The following is a 6,000-nucleotide window of genomic DNA, read 5'->3' on the forward strand; positions in this document are numbered from 1 at the left end:
CATTTGCTTTTGTTACTTCCCCCACCTAGAAAATAGTTCCCATCTCTCTGCCTCTGCCTAAGTCTTGCCAATGCTTCAAAATCAAATTCCAGTTCTACCTTCTCCATGAAACTTTGGGCAACTACATGGGCCCAGTCTGATCTCTTGGTCCTGTGAAATTTTATAGTCTTTTGTTTTGGGTTGTGACACCCAAAACTCTGACACAAAATTTGCAGTTGTTCAACATTTCATTCATGCTCATCCTTTGTCCCAGCTTGATCCAAGGTCCTATGAGACACGAACCATATCTTAATTTCTCTTTACTCTGGGGGAAAGACATTTCGTGTGTTTTACTATGCTATTTCCTCTTCCTAGACACAAGGAAACTACTTTTGCTCAACTCCTCTGCTGTTAATATGAGGTTATTAGAATACTAATCAAGAAAACGTAACAGATGTGATATGATCCTTAAAAGAGCTTATGTAAGCCAGGCGTGATCACATACACCTATAATTCCAGCAACTGAGGCAGGAGGATCTCAAGTTCAAAGCCAGCCTCAACAACTTAGTGAGGCCCTAAGTAACTTAGCAAGACCCTGCCTTAAAATAAAAGAGTGGGCCTGGGGATGTGGCTTATTGGTTAAGTGTCCCTGGGTTCAATCCACAGTATCAAAAGAACTTGTTCAAGCTTTCAATCCTCTCTTCTTCTTTCATAGTAACCAGGATGGCATAGATGGTGACCTGAGAAGATGAAGGCATCCTGCATCCCTGAGTTACTGCATAGATGAGAACTGCTCTGGAGGGCCACTGACCTGCATTGGATAATGATGCGAGCAAGAATAAACCTTTAACATGTTAAGTCACTTAAACTGGGATCTTGTTAGTGCAGAATATTCTAACCCATGGGTATCCAACCTGTTTTTGTATGACCTGCAAGATAATAGTTTTTTATATTTGCAAAGGTATATAAAGAAAAGAAGAGGACTATGCAACAAAGACGTATGTGGCCAGTAAAGCTAAATCCTATTTGATCTTTTACAAAAAAAAAAAATTCTAACCCCTGGACTAACCTATCCTGATCAACAATACGTTCCATGGCACCCAGCACAGTACAAGACCTAAGAACACCCCACCCTTCTGAAATACAATATTTGCTTCATGCATGAAATCATACACCTCAGGTATGCTTCATTCATTTCTCTGCTCTTTTGATATTCAGTGAATGTGAATGGGCCCAGTGCTAGATGTGCTGGGAAACAGAGCTCACATGAACACAAGGAAAGGGAAAAGTGTATGAGAGTCACTTTATATACTGCCACAGATCCGCTTAGCCCACCTGGCAGCCCTCTCCCCAGGCCCCACTCTGCTTTCCCCATCAGAGTAGTCCTAGCAGTAGTTCCTGCTGTTTCTGAGGTCATAGGGCCTGAGCACCATCACTCTGTCTGCTAATGCTGCAGTTGCCTCAACCTCCCCTGAGGACAAGGCCAGGGTGTGACAGAGCTTCCATCCCTCCCACTGCATGCAGCAAGAATCACAGCAACTCAGGCACCTAGGCCTGACCCAACCTTTCCCACAGAGGCCTTGACTTGCCCAGAGGGCCTCCAAGGAGCAGGATAACAGCCCAGAATGCAGGGAACTAACACCCCATAGTGAAAACCCTGACTAATGAGAAGTGGTGGGAAGACACTGGAGGTAAAGTGTCTGCTCCTCTGCTCCAGGGATGCCATACCCATGGCCTCAGAACCAGCTCAGTAGCACAGCCTGGGATCTGTTCTCTCTTCCTCCCTTCCTCTTGTCTCCTTTCCCTTCACTCTTGCTTCCCTGAAATGACACCACCAAAAAAAAGCACTGGAGCCTAAGCTTGACTTCAGGCTCTGTTTCCTGGGGAGCTCCAGCTAAGATGAAGGAAAACCAGTATTTGTGGATTCCTGTTATGTTCTAGGCACTATGAACTTTACCTATTTTATCTCATCCTTACAAAAACTGTTAGACAATGATATTTACTCAGTCTTAAAAGAAAATGGAGGCAAGAGGAAACAAGCCAGCTGTTAAGTGACTGACAAAGCAAAATCAAATACTAAACAGACAAAGAGCTCTACTGCCTTTCCTTAGTGGATCTGTGTTCTCTCTGCTTCCCTGGTGCTCTGATCCTATGGGGAGCCTTGTAGTAACATTAGCTATACGCCACAGTGGTTTGGGATAGGTTTAAACCTTAGCAACATCCGACCTACAAAATAACGTTAGCAAAAGACGAGAAGGAATCAGGAGAACACCTTGAAAGGAGAGAGAGCATGAGGTGGGAGGGCAGATTTGAAAGGGCTGGAAGAACAAGAGGGACCCCAGCTTCAGCAGGTCGGTGGCAGGATGAGACCAGTGAGGGCCAGAGGCCCTGGCTGCACACATGCTGCCTCTGCCGCCTGCAGGGAGATCAGGGCGCCCCAGCATGGGGCAGAGGAGCCCCGGATGCAGCCGCCGTGGGGAGCTGCACGTGTGGTGCGAGGGCGCCCTCTGGGGGATACAGGCTGTGCCAAGCAGGGACGCACAGCCCGGAATTGCTGCGCCCCTGCATGAATAGTCTGTCTCTTGGCACTTGACAGAACTCAAAGCTTTCTAGAGGAGGCCCATTGAAATAAAAATAATCTTGGACTTCCAGAGCTGTTTTGTGGAAAGATCAGGAGCAGACCGAACAGTCCTGAGACAGACTTTTGGGAATTTTCAAATTTTGTTTATGTCTCCTGGAAGGAGGGCTTTGCAGGCACCAGTAGTATTTGGAAGAAAATCCAGGAAATGATCTTTAGGACCTCAGGTAAAGAAAAAGAAAAATTATTTCTTAAACATGACACCAGAAGTGAAAGAAAAGAAAGGTCAACTGCACTAAAGAACTTTGTTCATCAAAAACATCGTACAGAGAGCAAGAAGACAATCCAGAGACCGAAAGAAGATAATTGTAACACATATAACTGGTAAAGAATTGGTGTCTAGAATCTTTAAAGAGCTATGCCAATCAACAAGACCCACTTAATTGTTTAATTGGGAAAGAGACAAATATTTCAGAGATGAAGAAACAGAAAAGGACCACAGACATGAAAAGATGCCTAATCTCCTTAATAAAAGGGAAGCACAGAGTACAACCAAAATGAGATATACAAGTACATGGCCTCTTGGGTTGGCAGAAATTTAAAACAGGCAATGCCAAGTAAGGGCAGGAATGTACAACAATGGAAATTCTCATATACTGTTGGTGAGAGTGTTAAACCACTTGGACCAGTTTGGCCTTATCTGATAAAATTAAAGACATGCATACCTTATGACCCAGCAATTCTACTTCTAGATAAATATTAACTTTTATACAAATACAACAGGAGACATAAAAACACATCATTTATAACAGTCTCAAACTGAGAGTAATGTCCATTCACCATAGGATGGATAAATAATTTATAGTACATTCCCACAGAGGAATACTATATGGCTCCAAAATGAATGAACTACATCCATCCGTGCAGGGAAATTGTAGAGGCAAAATAAACAAGTTGTACAAGAATACTTACCGTATTATCCCCTTTTACAAAGTTCAGAGACAGTAAAAGCTAAATAATATGTTGTTAAGGATAATATATATGTTAAGAATAATATTAAAGATTATTTTTATATATGAAGGTTGATAAAAAATAGAAAGTAGGAGAGTAAAGGGAATGGATCAGGGAAAGACACATGGGGCTTTGCAGGCACTAGTAATATTTTTTCTGAAGTTTAGTGTGCAGTGTGTTTATTGTGCATGTGTGTGTGTTAGTGAGAACTGAACCCAGAGTACTGTACCACTGACCCACATCCTCGGTTCTTTATATTATATTTGGGGACAGGGTCTTGCTAAGTTGCTAAGGGTCTCGCTAAGATACTGGGGGCTGACCTCAAACTTGCCATTGTCCTACCTCAGCCTCCCAAGTAGCTGGGACTACAGGCCCACCTCATTTGACTTTTACATATATTCTTTTATGAATGAATTTTTAACCCAAAACTTTTTTTTAAGAATAAAAGCTAAGTTCTTCAAAGGGTGGCAGACTGCTATGAGAAGGGATTTTTTTGTTTGTTTGTTTGTTTTTGGTTCTTTTCTACGCAGCTGAAATCCATCCTAGTTGGTCTGAGGTTGAGCTGGGGTGGGGAGGGGCATGAATTCCAAGGGCATACTCTGAGTCAGGCTTTAATTTTCAGTCTCAATGGGCATCAAATGCTGTCTTGGCAATAAAACACAGCCAGGAACAAGCTGAGTCGCTGAAATTCTGGATAATGAATTAGATCTTACTGCGTTAACTGATAGTCCTTCTGTGACATTTGCATAGGGTTTCAGAGTATATAAAATCATTTTCATATGAGTTAACTGAAATCAGTTCCCATAACCCCACTGAAAGATGACCAGAAAAGGTTATTTGTATGCCTACTTTAAAGAGAAAGAACCTAAGAGAGCCAATGAGATTCTGCTACAAGTACCACTCCTGGGCCCAAACCCTGCAGGGTTCCCCCATCCTTTCGGGAATTGGTCACTGCCCGGGGACCTTTGGCCCTACATTCTCCCACCCACCAAGACTCTTGTTTCTTTGGTCTTGAGTTATACTCTTTGTCTCAATCTTTAGGATTCTTCTATTTCTTTTTCCTTAAGAAATTTTTCCAGATGCTATTTTCCTTAGCTTTGCTGCACTCTATCTAAATGAATTTCTTTATTTTTTTTTAATTTATTTTTTGAGACAGAGTGTCACTCTGTTAGCCAAAACTGATCCCAAACTCCTGGGCTCAAGTGTTCTTCCTACCTCAGCCTCCAAGTAATAAATTACAGGTATGCACCACTGCACCTGACTTTCTGCTTCCTCCTGGACTTGACACTAGACTGTTGACACTTGTCCAGATTGAAACCTCTGTGGGGTGGCAAAGCTGGCACAAAAATCCTACAGATACCATCAGAGGGTATAGCTTTTCTCAATGGGACACATACATGAATAGTTTGCAAAACTGATTGGCTATTCTAGAATAAATAGCATAAAGACATCACAGCAATGAGAGCTGATCAGTTAGTTAAACTCTAAGCACTACTTCCAAATTTGTCACTTCATGTGTTTTTAAGAAATTAAATTAGGTACTGCCTATTACCCATAATATGTAGTAAGCACTACCTAATTAACAAAATGTTAATTCCCTTTTTCATCTAATCATCCCAGAAAATAGCAGTGAAGTATTAAACCAAAAAGCCTTACAGAGAGTCAAGATCGTCCATCCTCATGGGCTAACATTTGAAGTCTTCTTGCAAAAGAAAAACTTGTGCATTGACAAAATATTTTAGCTGATGGACAGACTCTTCGTGGAAGAGTACTTTGAACCTAGGAAAAGGAAACAGACTCCCAACACAGGAAGGCTTCCCAGATGCTCTAGTATCATCCAGGCTGGGAGGAGGCAGGGTCTGGGAGTTAGATAGGCGGGGGTGCAGAGGAGAGGAAGCCCCAGAGGGGAAAATAACAGATTCATTCACATTCACCTTCAGGACAGATGAAAGATGCAGGGGAATCTGGAGGCAGGGTTCCAGCCCTCCTCTAGTTTGCTGTGTGAGCTTCAGTGGAAGTCATTTCCCTTCTGTGGGTAGGGCCCTTCCAACTGAGACACTCAAGGGCACTCTGTATTCTTCAGAGTCACTAGGAAACCAATTAACTCTCCAATCACATGATCTTCATTTGCATTTTTATAACCTAGGCTGCTGTCCAACTCTCTCACACACACTGGAAAATCATGTCATTTCCATTATTGAGTCAAGCACACTAAGGATGTTATAGAATCACTTTTCTCAGTAGTTCTGGGCAGGAGAATAGATTTGCATTCTAGATTGTAGAACACTGGGGCTTTCTTGGGAAGATTCCAGAAGGCATTGTTAACCCAACAAATAAAACAGTAAGTACCATTCTGACCCTCTGGGCTGTAATAATGCAATTTCTATTGCTTTTCTTTCATTTAAGAAAAGATGTACAAGGGTCTCATTCAC

General features: G+C 42.3%; 1 long non-coding RNA gene across 1 annotated transcript in view; it reads right to left on the reverse strand.

Annotated features, from left to right (window-relative positions):
• LOC306653000 overlaps window positions 1-5,651 on the reverse strand; it is a 49,906-nt gene extending 44,255 nt beyond the window's left edge. Inside the window, exon 1 of the long non-coding RNA XR_013761602.1 lies at window positions 5,503-5,651. This is a non-coding gene — a long non-coding RNA (uncharacterized lncRNA). The remainder of the gene's footprint in view (window positions 1-5,502) is intronic.
• Window positions 5,652-6,000: the final 349 nt, after the last annotated feature.

The sequence above is a fragment of the Sciurus vulgaris genome, assembly GCF_902686455.1.
Source record: "Sciurus vulgaris genome assembly, chromosome: 2".
Lineage (NCBI taxonomy): Eukaryota > Metazoa > Chordata > Mammalia > Rodentia > Sciuridae > Sciurus > Sciurus vulgaris.